At 44.4% G+C, this 14,919-nt stretch overlaps 1 protein-coding gene across 1 annotated transcript in view; it reads right to left on the bottom strand.

Moving 5' to 3' along the window:
• Positions 1-14,876, bottom strand: part of LOC101624636 (chromosome unknown open reading frame, human C4orf19) — a 76,604-nt gene extending 61,728 nt beyond the window's left edge. Inside the window, exon 1 of the mRNA XM_012724071.1 lies at positions 14,816-14,876. The gene's annotated coding sequence lies outside the window, so the exon portion shown is untranslated. The remainder of the gene's footprint in view (positions 1-14,815) is intronic.
• Between the last annotated feature and the right edge of the window lie 43 nt (positions 14,877-14,919).

Consider the following 14,919-nt stretch of genomic DNA (forward strand, 5'->3'; position numbering starts at 1 on the left):
GGAAATTCATGAACACATGCATTAAGATTAGTATCATCCAGTAGGCAAATATTTTTTCATGTTCCACCCAAAGCAAACAAATGAAAATAGAAACTTCAAGGACCATTATAAAATATCTCCAAATTTAAAGACACAGCATCCTTTTCCCCTTGGGCTCCTCTTTATATTGCCATCAGAAATACATTTCTAGTCAGTCCCAAATGAGAACTTCTAGCAAGAAAAGATTTCTGCTCTTTTGATTGTGAGGGAATTAGTTTTTTTCTTACATGTCTTTGCTTTCTGTACTTTATGAGTAAAAATAATGAGTAAAAATAATGGATAGAAATTACTCAAATGATTGCTAGCTATGGAGATTAAGAAATCAGTCAACCTACTTGGTCTAGACCCAGATTCTACTTCCAGACCCCTACATGCTATTTTTCATGGGAATTCTAATTTCTTTTTTTAAAAAATTTATTTATGTATGTATACATAACTGGGGTACAGGCCAGAGGTATAAGAGTTGTGAGAGGATTCACCAGAGACAGAGCAGGGAGCAGAACAGGCCCACTGATGAAGTACACTGCTGAGGGGAGCAGTAGGCAGTTCAGGAGAGGTCTGCCGCGCCATGTGGGTCAGCTCCTGGGGTGGGGTTTGAACTCATGCTGAAGTGGCTTTAGCTTCTTAGTGCTGTGTTTTAACTGCTGTGCCACTAGGGAGGGCCCAAGAATTCTAATTTCTTATAGGGGTTACTCTCTCTGCCAATAACCACCATGCCCCAATGTGTAGGTTTCCAAGCTCTATCTGCCAAGGTGCCACAGTGTCTGGCAGAAGCACTATCTCATCCCCTGGGATGAATAACTGGGAACCTCAGCCTTTGAGTTTGAGGGCAGACTGATGTAAATAGTCTCACTGCCATCCATCATTGTGCTTTGCATTTTACTAGAAAACTGGTGGTAACTACACCTGACACCAAGATAATTCTCGGTCAGGTAGATTACTGCTTTGTTTGGCTGTAGCTGAAAAGAAGAATGCAAGACATAACCTCTTCTAGACACTTCTGAAGCCACGTACACAATGCAGGGCTGGGTCAAAGAGAGATCATACCAGCTCTCCAATTGCCTCCCCAAGGTTTCCAAGTCCTGGGGTACAGGCCAGAGGTGCAGGGGCGGTGGGAGGATTCATCAGTGACAGAGTGGGGAGCAGAACAAGCTGACTGACAAAGTACACTGCTGAGGCGAGACAAGAGAGGTCTACACGCCATGTGGTCACCTCCGGGGCCCGGGATCGAACTCACACTGAAGCTGCTGCGAGCTTGCAGTGCAGGGCTTAACCCAGTGCGCCACCAGGGAGGGCAATTTAGGAATATTCTGACTCTAAGATTTGTTGAGTCATTATTCACACACATCTCTTCCTGCTGCATTTGCAATGAGGTGTGCGGGCTGGCTAGTTCCTATAAAACTCTCCCCTGGACTGTCCTCAGTTGCTAAGGAGCTCATTGAGAACTAAATTTCTGCACTTGAGAAAAGCACAAAATGCCCTTCTTGAAGGGCAGACATAGAGCTGGCAAAGGAAAAATAGTTACTTTAACCTTATTTTCATTACATCAAAACACTAGCTTTTAAAATATAATCATATCATAGTTACATTATTAACTGCTTTTGCTTCTCCACCATTTTGTGAAAAAATACACAAATGTTTATACACTTGTGTGACTGTGAAGCCATACAGGATTAGCAATAGAGGAAGGGAAACCAGTCTGAAAGAGTTTAAGACTGAACTTTATATAATTGTGTGTATGACATGTGTATAGACAGAGTGTAAGACCCAAGCAGATGGTCACTTACAAAATGGGTCTGTTTAAGATATGGGAAATGTGGCATTGAGACAAATTAATAAAACCCTGGAAACAATCTTATCAGACTTGCAAATGGGAGCAGAATAGTTTCCAAAGGGCAGTGGCCCGTTTTGGTGATGAGTAGCAGATGCAAGCATAGTTCAATGTAGACAAAAGTGTTCTGGTCAGCTCCAGGCAGGGGGAGAGGAGGAGTGAAGAGCTGGGCACCAATGGTGGGAAAGACAACTGCTGCCCGGTGCAACCTGGTGCACAAGCCCTTCTGGGTACTTCCTGGCCTCAGGACAAGCCAGTTTTCATTCTCTCATCTCATCAGAAACCCCAGTTCTCTGTGCCGCCACCAGGTGAGGGTGGACACCCTGAAACACTGCTTGGGGTCCACTCTCAGGCCGGGGTTGGCTGTGTTTCTGTTAGATTTGGAATGGCCCCCCAAAACACACCCTGAAAACGGCCTGTCACATGGCCAACTCATTAAAAGTATAATTGTAGCCTCACCATTTAGGAAGTTCAGGTGCTGGGGTACTGTGCAGGTGAGACAGGTACTCACTGACCCTCTTCTCAGTGGGACAGAAAGAGTGGAAGAGAGCGACAGCTAGAGAAGTTCTGTGTTGAAAATCCCGGCCAAGTGCGGGAGCCCTCCTCCTCCCTGAATTTCAGTTCTGCCTCTTGGACCTGAAGTCAACCAAGTCTATCGACTGCACTAATGAGCCCTTTACAGTGTGTTCAGCAGGACGCTGGACATTGATTCTCTGAGTCTGAGCATGTAGTTTATTGGAAGAGAAAGACAGATTTATTTACCTGACAGTCTAATAAAAGCCAAGTTATTCATAGACACAGCACTAGAGGACACTCTGCTTGTTGCAGGAGCAAAATTCTGGGCTCAGAGTTCGCACATTCTGGGTTCCCCTTGGCCCTGCAATAAATTTGGGGTATGGGACTTTGGCCAAGCCGCTCTCTGGGCCTCAGTTTCCTTATCTGGAATGGAGATGTTGAAACAAATGACTCCTAAGGTCCCTTTGGCTGTAACACTCTGGAGTGACAGTGGTCTGTGTGTTTAGAAGAGGAGACAATCATTTGGGGATAGAATGATCAGGAATTCTCATGCTAGAAATGGATAGTTTGCTTTTTTCCAACAGAGTCTTACTTCTCAGTTGCAAAATATCCAGGGTACAGAAGTGTGAAACTGCAAATGTCCCTGGCAACCTCTGCCTCATAGATAATATCCACTGCTAACTTTTCAAATTTCAAATCTGAATTAACTGAAATGTTTTCTTCCAGATACTTGTTGTGTTAGTTATAACATTACTATGGCTAGTTAAGTGTAAATTACAATCATTATTGCTTATATTAAAATCAAATGCTGAACTATTATATTATTTTAAAAAATCAAACAAACACAGAATTCTTGTTCAACAAATTTTTAGACATCCAAGACTACAGACGTGAAATCCTTCCACCATGTCATTACATATACATCTCATTATTTTCACCAATGTGGAGTATTGTGTCTATAAATTGTGCTTCATTTTGCCAATGTAGATTGACAACATGAATTTTTTTGATCACAAACAACACTTTAATGAAATTCCTTTTATATCTATGTCCTAAAATTCAATCTTCATGTCTCCTCCTTCACTTCCCCCTTAAAAAAAAAAATTCTTTATTTACACATACAAGAACTGGGTTGTGGGCCAGAGTTGCAGGGTGAGAGGATTCACCAGAGACAGAGTGGGGAGCAGAACAGGTAGATCGACGAAGTACACTACCGAGGGGAGCAGCGGGCGGGTCAGGAGAGGTCTGCTGTCCATATGGGTCACCTCCTAGCCAGGGGTTGAACGTGTGCTACAGAAGCTACAGATTGCCTCACAGTGCTGCACCCCAATCCCTTGCACCACTGGGGAGGCCCCTTCACCTCCCCATTCAATCCATCCCCAGGGTCTGGTGATTTCACCTAACAGCTCTGGAGCCTATCAACTCCTCTGAAACTAATGACCTCCGCTTTGCTGAAGTGCAGACTCAACCTCACCCAACAGCCCCCACACAGCTCTCCCAAGTCCTGCCTTCCAGCTTCCCAAACTGCAGTCAGAGGCAAGTCGCGGCTTCCCAGCCCAAAGCCTTCTGTAGCTTCCACAGTTAAGACCACTGACTTCTTTTGATTGTATGGTCTGTAGTTCGTTTTAAGGTAGGTCAGTATAGAGAGTCTGAGATTTCTAAGAAGGCTTTTAATCTGTACTCTAGAATGAAGATTAAACCATTTGCCCCTAACTAGGAATAGACATTCCAGAGATGGTTACTATGACAAGCCTTCAATCTAGAGGTGGTTTTTACAAGTATATGGCTTCTTTATCTCCAATCAACACAGAGGGCTTCATTCAACAGCAAACAGAGGGTAAACAGGGTAAAAGGTGCTGTCCCTCGTTGAGAACAGGTTCAGGTAAGGTGTGAGGACTGGCCAGAATAATGTAGAGGTACCCCACCCTGGCATTCACACAGCCGGGTCACCTGTGCCTTGCCCTGGGGTCCCAATGCTTATTCTGAAAACTGCCTTCTCCAGTGGCTAGCTCGGAGGATGCTGGCTGCTTGAATTGAGCGCCTAAAAACTCAACCCCACCTCTTACAGGAGTGTCACATTTGCCTCTAATGACCTTTCCATGAAATTTATAGCTGGAGAGACTAAAAGAACAGAAGGAAAGACTTTACCAAGCTTACAAAACAGGTTGCATGACTGTTTTGATTCTTGCTTACTAATCAATATTTCCATGTGGGGCTTAATTGAGCCTGAGGTTTGCCTTCTGGTCAAAGGCAAAACCGATCTCTCTAAATACTGGAGATTTCTGTATCGACCAATAAAAGCTAAATAAATCAGGAGGGCCAGATTGGCTGATGTCAGATTATAGAGCGTGGCTACATGTTCCTACCCAAGCTAGCTTAGCTCTCACTACTTCTGGTGCTTCCTGTGCTTAAGGTACTTCCTTTGCCTAGGTTCCTCACACTCATCCTGGGGTTCTCGGCTGGAATCCCTGGCACCAGCAAACTGCTGTGCCTACCACTCCGCCCAGGTCACTGGCCCCTTTCTCGCCAGTGGCCCAGGAAAGGACCCTTTATCTGTATGGGACCTACATGGACTCCCTCCAGGTTGCATCTGGGGCCATTTTCTTCACCTCTCTATCCCCACAAGCTGGCATGGCCTCCTTAGACCTTTGTTCAACAAAGGAACATTTAAATTTTAGGCTACACAGCATTTCTAGGGGGGAAAAGCTTATGTCACCAGGTTCCCTGGGTGGCATGAGAAACACAATATTTAAAATTTCCAAGTAGCCTCACAAAGTGAGAGTAAGTAAATAAAATATAAAGGTGAGGGATGGCCTGCTGGCCCAACGGGTTAAACCACAGCCACTGCAGCATAGTTCGACCCTCGGCCAGGGAGGTGACCCACATGGCGCAGCAGACCTCTTCTGACCTACCTGCTGCTCCCCTCAGCAGTGTATTTCAGTCCATCTGCCTGTTCTGCTCCCCATTCTGGCTCTGGTGAGTCCACTTACCCCCACACCTCTGACCTGTACCCTAGTTCTTGTATGCATAAATAAATAAATACTATATGTACTGGCTTATTTGAAACTCCTTCACAGAAATTAGGGCCAGGAAAGTTATTGCTCACTTCCTATTTTAGTTTCTTTTAATCTCAACCCTCACAGAATGGCCATGTCAATGTTAATAAGTTTTGGTTTCTCAAAGGACTCCACTTTTACTTTGTTCCCTCAAAATTAAAGGCCCTGGTAGCCCCACCTTACCCCCATTATTGTATATCTAATAATCACTACATTTCATCCCAAAGTTCTTTATATGTTTGAGGTAAGGAAGCACTTTAAGGAATATTAAGTAAACAATTTCATAATAAGGAAAATTCCATATCTAGGTAGAAATTCAGGGGAAATCCCATGTGTTTAAGTATGTTTCCTTGTGAGGTATTATTTTTACCTCAGGTAAAGAAGAGACCATGGGCTGTGAGGAGACCTCCTGCACCCCGTGCTTTGTGTCCACCCAGTACCCCAAGGCTCGGCTCTGGCCCAAACCTCTCACCGAGCAGTTGACAAAACTGGAGGCCAAAGAGGCTGAGAATCAGGTTGATGAAGTACATACTAAATGCAGACAGGTGCTAAAGGCAATGGCCAACACCCCAGTTTTACAGATGAGAAAACTAAAACCCAGGAGATTAAGCAAAATTCCAGAGGTCCAGGTAGAATTCAAATCCATGAGCACCCTACTTTCACTCCCTATCTCCCGGGAGGACCAAGCCCGATTCCACTGGGCACAGCTTTCCCTCCTCCTCTGAGGCTGAGTCAGGATGCACACCTGGCTCAGGGGCTAGTGATGGAGGGAAACACAGTCCTGTCGCAGTTCTTCTCAAAGGGAGACAGATGGCAAGCACCTGCAAGCAGCAGTGAGTGAAGAGACTGAGTGGGCCCACACACCACCTGATGCTGTCACCTGTGTGAGGGGATGCGCTGACTTCCTGGGAGTGCAGGCCAGGCCTATCTCACCTGCAATGGCGGTAAACGCTTGAGTTTGTGCTTGTTTGCTTGTTTTGTTGTTTGTCTAACTCTTACAGGACAACTGCCGTCAAAGTTTGCAATTTCAGTAATTTCACTTTCTCTACAGCTACTTCAGCTCCCGCCAGCCTTGATGACAGCCACTGCCACATTAAACCCTTGAATCTAGGCAGTGTACTGGGAAATAGCCCTGTGGTTCTTCTCTCCACCTCAGTGGTCTGTGACTGCTCTCCCCTCGGTCCTTTCAGCCTCACCTTCCCACAGCCACTGCCGAGTCTCGTACCTCAGCCCGGGAAACACTGGCCTTTCAGCTTTGAGGAGAAAGTGCTACATCAGTAAAGAGAGTGAACTCATTTTTTATGGCGGGGATGGGGCCTCACAATTGTGTGGACTGCGGTGTATCTTTGAAGCTCTTCTATGTGCACTGCTTGAGCACTTGGCTTCCTTTACCAAAACCAAATCCCAGGAGGATCATAAAACCTGTCAGGTCACGTTGAAAAGAGAATGCAGATAAATTGCACTCTGTAAGCTAAATCTTGACTGTCTAGCCAATTAACTCTGTTTTATGATTCTCTTTAGAAATAACTATATTAGTGAGTGCATTTTGTTACATGCTAGCTAGCAAACCAGGATGCAAACCCATGTCATCCTGACTTTAAAATGTGAACTTTCTCTACTGCCCAGCTGAGGCTGATAAATAGGACAACAGAGAAAGGAACTGTTCTGAAGTTGGTTATTCAAGAAGTGAAGGGTTACGGGGTTAGAGAAAAGGGGTCTTAAGTTGTGCTTCTGGGCAATGAAACAAAGTCCTCCGGGCTTTGGTTATCCATAAAATGAGGTGTTTGGGTCACCTATAATCTATGGACATTTCTAAACATCTTGCTTTGTTGCTTAAGAAATTGCTTAAAAATTTACTCGGAAACATCAGCATCTTTTCATCACTCAAAGAATCAAAGGAAAAGGCTGCAAAAATAACACATCTTTTGAAATACAAAGTCTGTTTCACTGCCTTTGGGATCACATCTGTAGTCAATGAAATAAGAAAACCAGGCAAGGGAGACGACTGGTTTGTGAGACATTTTCAGGCTTCTATGAACTTTTAAGCCTCTTCCTGAGTTTGGCACAAAGTATATGGGGGAACAAGAAAACAACATTCAAAAATGATCTATTTGATCATTTCCTCTGAAGACTAAATACAAATATCTTATGAATATTGAGCCAGCAGATCTAGAACAAACCACAGCTAAGTGACATCCCTAAGTCTCAGTGTCCCTAACTGTGAAAGAGGCATCAAAATCCTACCTCTATGTTACCAGACACTTGGAAATAAGAAATAAATGGAAGAACTCCAGTAGCGCTGTTTCACTGTAAAGATCTGCCCTGCCCAGGAAGTAACCCCACAATATGAAGACTGACGAGGGCATATGGATGTGGGACGTTAGTGTTTGGATGGCTTCTTGCCCACAGCTGAAGAACCACTACCATCCCATGACAGAAGCTGCCTAAAAACAAACCCAACAAGAAGCCAACCCCTGCTACCCTCAGAAAGGATTTTCTTTTTCACTAGTAGCAAAGAACACAAAGACGCCACAGCAGAGCCAAACTTGGCTGTCCAGAAGCATCCTTACTTCCTCTCTCTTTTCTTAGAATCCAGTTTGGCCTCCAGTCCTGAGGGATGTGCTTTGAAAAGCCTCCCAGATTGGATGCTCTTCTGTTTCCACCAGCCCATGTCAGGCTGTGCTCAGCTCACAGCTCACGGACACAGCAGCAAGACCCGGTGCCTAAGGTCACTACCACTGGGAGCTCTTCATCCAGGCCAGGCTCATTAACCTTCCTAAAAAGCAGCTGAGTCTATCAGTCTCACGTTTCCCTCTGTTCCCAAAAACATGCTCCTGCTGGTCTAGTTCAGGAATTCCTTCCCTTGCGGGTGTAATATAGCCCCCAGGCCTTTCTCTGGCTGTGCGTGTCTGGAATGCTCTTCACCAGCCCTCACTAACACAGTCTTTTCCCCAAATCCCCTACAGAGGAGGGCTTCTCAGGCTCCTTAGGAAGAACCTGGAACCTTATTAACATTCAGATTCCGATTCAAAAGCTCTGATATAGAATCAGGATTCTTCTTTTATTGAAGTCACATTGCATTGTAACTTCATACACATATTGGGTGGACATCGTTGAAAAACCAACATGGACTCTGCATTTCGAACTGGTTTCTTCTTAGTTGGCCATGCTGCTGATGGTCCACCGGGTTTGAATGCCCGCTGGTTGAGGTTTTAACTGTGTTAACTTAGGAAAATAGCTTCATGTAATAGTGGGAGTATTACCTCTCTTTTATTTTATATAAGTGATATGAGACTCTTTTGCAATAGTAATATTCTTTTCAAAACTGTCTTTTCTTGGTTTCCCTAAGCTCAGTGTGTCCCGTACTACGCTCCTCTGAGAATCCAGGCAGCTCACTTGTCTTTATTCTGACCCTTATTGTTTAATGGCTTGTCTACAGACATATAAATTAGAAATGGTCTTGAGGGCACATTCAAATCTGGCTACCGTTCCACACAGAAACCAAGAAAAAGTGTCCTTGAGGTCAAATTTTGTTCATATAAAACTCTGAGCTGGAAGAAATTTATTAACACCACCCTCCCCTCATCACCATGCGGGGGGCAGAGCTGCAGTTACACACCCGGGCTGGGAGTCAGTGCGCCCCAAGTTGTAATGTGGGTGCTTCTCACCCACTGCTTGCCTTCACTCACAATGCTGTGGCTGCATTGCAATTTCTTCACCTCCAACACAGGAATTCTGCCTTAACCACCAGCACAGCTGTGAGTCATGTCAAGTGCTCTAAGTCATGTCAAGTGCTCAGCCAATGTGGCAGATGGCAAGATTGGTCACGACTCCCCGCCCTCCCCGAATCCACACCATTCTTTAATGGGGCTCCACAACTCCTCCCATCAAAGGTGGGGCTGACTTTTCTAATTTCTGAATCTGGGTTGCCCTCTCCTCTGCTTTTTAAGATTGACTAGAAGTCCATTTCAGCATTGGCCTAAAGGGACCTTGATTCTAGCTCCCTACTGCAACCATCCTGAGCCCAGAAGAGCCAGCCAGGTCTCAGGTCTCAGCTGATTCAGCCACTGGTCAGCGTAGGTGCAAAGACAGTCACCTTGGTGACAACAGATGCATAAGGCAGATTTGCCCAAACTGCTGATCCATAGAGTCATAAACTCGGTAACAAGTGGTTGTTTTAAGCCAGTATGCTTTAGGGTGGTTTGTTAAACAGTAATAGCCAATAATGTGTGTATAAGGAATTTTCCCATAAGTAGGGGTTATCATTTTTTTTTTTCTTTAGAAAAGGATCTTAACAAAGAATAAATTTTCCACACCACTAAAATTTATACTTTTGGTCAGGGGCAGTATTGATAACTGAGGTAGGAACTGGGGTCCTTAGATTCTGGTCCCAGCACCATTTTGCTGGGACCAGTCATATGACTTCAGACACATCATTTAAACTCTTCGAGCTTTAGTTTACTCATCTGTACACTTAGTAAGTTAGACCAATTTATTTTTAAGATTCTTTTCTAGCTCTAAACAGCACTGAAGATCGTTTTTTCCAAAATGCAATGTATTAATAGCCCCTTTATTCAGAGTTAGCTGTCAACTAAAATAAACAAAAGGATGTTTGGAGAGGGGAAGTGCATTCATATAACTTGTGTTGTTTAGTTTTTTCTTTTTTTGTATATATATATATTTTTTAAGTTAAAAGATGCATTGGGCCCTCCCTGGTGGCGCAGCGGGTTAAAGCACTGCACTAAGAAGCTGAAGCCACTTCCGCATGAGTTCGATCCCCGCTTGCCCCGGAGGTGACCACATGGCGAGGCAGACCTCTCCTGACCCGCCCGCTGCTCCCCTCAGCAGTGTACTTCGTAGATCTGCCTGTCCTGCTCCCCACTCTGTCTCTGGTGAATCCTCTCACCCTCCGCATCTCTGGCCTGTACCCCAGATCTGTGTAAATGACTAAATAAATCTTTAAAAAAAAAAGATGCATTTATTCTGCATCGTGAGTACAATCAATAGCATGGGCACAAAAAATTCAAAACTGGCATCCAAATCCTTTGTTGGAATACATTATACTTTCTGAAGACCAGACACGAAAATAAGCTGTAATGCAAATTATTCACAAGTCCAGCCCTTGAGTTTTTTGCCTATACACATGAGTATTATCTAAGGCATGTTTTCTTTTTGGCAGCTAGGTCAGGCAACCATTTCATGTAACTTTCATTCTAACACATTATCCTAACTGTTCTATTTTATTTTTTACTGTTGTTCATCTTTTACTGTGCCTAATTTATATATTAAACTTTACCCCAAGTAAGCATGCATGTGAAAAAACATGTATATATAGAGGTTGGTATTATGGTGGTTTCAGGCATCCGTAGAGGGTCTTGAAAGTATCCTTTGTGTGTGTGTTGTGGTGGGGTGCAGGGGACAGGAGAAGGAAGGGGTTCATTTCCCTAAATAGACTTCGTTTCTTGTGCACTTAGGATTTAATCATAGCCTTCATTAGCTTCACAGTTTAGCAGCTGGTTATGACATTTCACACCTATCTTAATAGCCATACACTGAACCTGTGAAGCATGCTTCTTGCCTGTAGACCAGGAGCTCAGATGGCCAAACTCATTAGGAATCAAAAGTAAGTAAGACCCTGTAAGTTCTAGTGAGAACCTAAGTAGATGTGATCCTTAACAATGATTTGCACGTACAGTCATTTCCAGATTATAATATATATTCTGGAGGATCGAGGTTTGGACTGTGGGAACACCAGTGAAGAAGGCTACTATTTTAGTGTCAGAAAATAAGAATCAAATCTTTGCATTTATCGCACATATATGAACCAAGATATGTCCTTGGTTATCAAAGGGAGGGGAGAGAGGAGAGATGGCAGAGATTTAACATCAAAAACAAAACAAAAAAGTAAATTCCAGTTTCTTTTCTTTCTCTTGTGTACAGAGACTGACCCTGAGACTAACAAACAAGTAGATTACAAATATATCCAGATACATGTATTAAAAAGCTATACAGGCCCCTCCCTGGTGGTGCAACAGGTTAGGGTGCAGAAAAGCAAGCTGGCTGCAGCCGCTTTAGTAGGACCTCGGAGGTGACCACATGGCGTGGCAGACCTCGCCTGACCCTCTCGCTGCTCCCCTCAGCAGTGTACTTCGTCGATCTGCCTGCTCTGCTCCCCACTGTCTCTGGTGAAGCCTCTCACCGCCTCTGGTTTATACCCCAGTTCTGTATGCATAAATAAATCTTTAAAAACAAACAAACAAAAAAAACAAACCCATTCTACTGTCCACTCCTACTAGTTACACAACCAAAAATCGGATCATTTTTAGAGCTAAATCAGTAAATACACATATAACATGTAGGTAACAATTTATTGAAGCCTACCTAAAGAAGCACATGGTTGTGGAGAATGTAAAATATATTTAGTTCATTCTCTTGATCAAAAACTTTTTCTTTGATGGAGAGAAATTACATGGGGCTCTAAGATAGCTTCAGTCAGCAGAGAAAACATGGCAAGGAAATGTGGTTTATCGTTTCCTGTTTGGGACCATTATACATATGTGTGTGTGTCTGTGTGTGTATAATATTTTTTATTTTTCTACATTATTCTTCATTTTGTACATTTTTCCATCTCAGTGGTAACCCCCATGGGCTTCCCACCAGTTCACCCCTGTGCCATCACCACAGTCCAGTACACATGTAAGTCAATTTCAGGGACTTGAATTACCTAATAGTTTTTTGAGCTTATATCCTAAATACCTTTATCTATCTTCATGTCTTTGGAATCAATGCCCTTTTCTCTTCTCTGCCAGTGTTCAGCTTGTCTCTTCCCTTTTTCATTTTCTCATAGCAGCTGGTGCAAACTACGGAAAACACAGTTCTGCTCTGTTTGAAATTCTCCAGTGGCTTCCCCCAAGACTGCTAGACTCTGCCTGCTAAGTCTGGATCCCAGCACCCCACAAAGTGTCTGGCAGTTCTTCACACATGTCTCCAAGGCCAGATTAGAATTTCATTTGGTTTTGGAGAGGCACTTGAACACTGAAGAGAGTTCACTGGTGATTGTAAAATTTGAGACATATTTTTGTTTTAGGTTTTAGTATTTACTGCAGCTCACACTTCTCTTTTAAGATGCTTGACAACACGAAAACAGTATTTTGGGTTCTTTTAATTATCTGCTTCCCGACATATATAATCGGAACGGTGTGTTTTAAGTACGTTTTAGGGTAGTATTATTTTCATTCTCTTACTCATCCTTCTAAAGATCTCCACTTCTATGGGACTAGAATCTTCTCAGGTGTGAAAGTTGCAAGAACAGATTCCAGTTTCACTTTTTCCTGTTAAATAACACTTCAAGTGATGACCAGATTAAGAAAGGCTATCACTGTGCCTGGTGACCTGTTCAGCCTACAAGTGGCCCAAGGTCTCCAGATGTGCCCTGCCCTGGGGGAGCCTGTCTCCACCTCTTTTCTAGCTAAGTAGAAAGTCTAGTTGCAACCAGATAATCAATGTGATGATAACAAGAGAAAACAAACACAAGACTGGCAGGAGCTAGGTACTATTTAACCAAGACCCAAAGAGTCCAGTATTCAGGCTTACTGAAAAATTGTGGAACTAGGGAATCGGAACTAGCCCAGGGAGAGGAAGCCCAGCTACTGGAGGTTGGCCATCAATTTCAGTCCATTCCAAGAAGCAAGGTCAGTGGAGTTAGGGGCACCCACTCAAGGCAGTTCCAAGGCAGTTCCAGGGCATGAGGGCAGCATCTGCTCTGCCCTTGGGCTGGTGATAAGCCAGGGGGGCACGTCCAGGCCCAGCTGCAGTCAGGGGAACCATTCCAATTTTAAGGATAAAAGAACATATTTAGTTGCTATCAAGTGTTTGTTTTGACTTAAATTCCAGACATGTAAAAGCTATTAGGACATACATTTGGTCACATTAATCTTTAGATGACATCAGATATCTAAATCTTTAAAATGGTTAAGGCCAGACCCTGGGGCTAGGTACCCCAAGGTAAGCACTTAGCACCGCCTAGATGAAAAGAAAGAGCTGGGGTGGGATGGACAGAGACCAGGCAAAGGGAATAAGACGCACCCTGATTTCTAATTGCTGTTTTTTGTTTCTGCAATCCAGGCAGCTTCCTACAGCTGACATTTCATACAAATAGTCCCAAAACTCTACCTTTTCAGCTCAGAAGATGAGCCCCAAGACTGGGCTTGGGTGGTTAAGGTATTCTAAAGGCACTGGAAACTCGGCCTCCATACCATCTGTCTTCCTTAAGGTAGCAAACTACTGCCTTTAAAAGCAGTAACCACTTCACACTTCCTTCTCATTCAACCTCTCATTTTTGACTCCTCCCAGTAACTTGGTTACAAGATGCAGGGACAAAGCATGTCCCTGCCATCCTCACTTGAATAGTGACAGAAGAAAATAAGCATCCCATTCTTTAATTATTTGAACCACCCCATGGAACACTGACTCCCTCTAAATTCACTGGGTAAATATCTACCACAATGGAACAGAGAAAGTACTAAGTTACTAAAGGAGTTTTAAGGTTTTTTTTTTAAAGTTAATTACAGGGGGAGGGTGGCTGGGAGGGAAAACATTGATTTCTTCTTAAATCATTGGAAAAATTCTTCAGTGGTGGTTTGTGGAAAGCTCACCTCTTCGGACTGCCAAGGTCAACGAGACTCAAGTTATCGACCGGGAGATGCTTGTCTCATTATTAAATATGCAGCAGTTGAGACCACTTCCTCATCTGCTCTTGGCACCCTTTTTCAACACACGCTCTTTCCTAGCGGCACCCTCATCCCTCCACCCCTGCCCACCGCCACCCAGGGGCCCGCATCCCAAGGGGAAGCCACTCAGGGGACCCAAAGGGCATTTCAAAGAAGGCTAGGGTCACATTCCAGTTCCATTTTATTCAAAAGTACGCAGATGCTTAATGAAGGGGGGAAGGGCGGAACTTACAAATAAGGAAAAATCTCTCTCAGGTTTTCCAATTCAAGTTCTCAGGCACTGTTGAAAGTTCATTAATTAGGGATTTAAAACCCAAAGTGTTTCACACACCAGCTAGATGCCAAGTTTTATAAACCGTGCTGGTCTTTACGTGGGGGAATTTGTAAAAGCCCCCTACTTCGCCCCCCGGCCCGCCACGTCCCTTCCCTGGGTTCAGCCTCTCTCCGTGCCTTTGTGCAACGCAGTAACCAAATGAAGACTTGCCTCACCCCGGGCTTTTCTCCTTTCGAGGCAAAAGGAACTCCAGAAATAAAAAAGACCCTCCAGGAAAAGTCGGGGAGAGAATGTCCCAGAACCCAGGTCCCTAGGGGTGAAGCCCCGGCTCCGCGGCGGGCGCGACGCGCGCGCGACAGGCGCTCCCTACCTGGGTTCGGACAGCAGCGGCGACAGCGGCGCAGGGGTCCCGGCATCCATGGCTTCGCCGGCCTCGGACAGCCGCGCTGGGGAACGCCGGGCTCAGGGCCGCCC

The sequence above is a fragment of the Condylura cristata genome, unplaced genomic scaffold (genome assembly GCF_000260355.1).
Source record: "Condylura cristata isolate star-nosed mole 26May11 unplaced genomic scaffold, ConCri1.0 scaffold00012, whole genome shotgun sequence".
NCBI classification, from domain to species: Eukaryota; Metazoa; Chordata; class Mammalia; order Eulipotyphla; family Talpidae; genus Condylura; species Condylura cristata.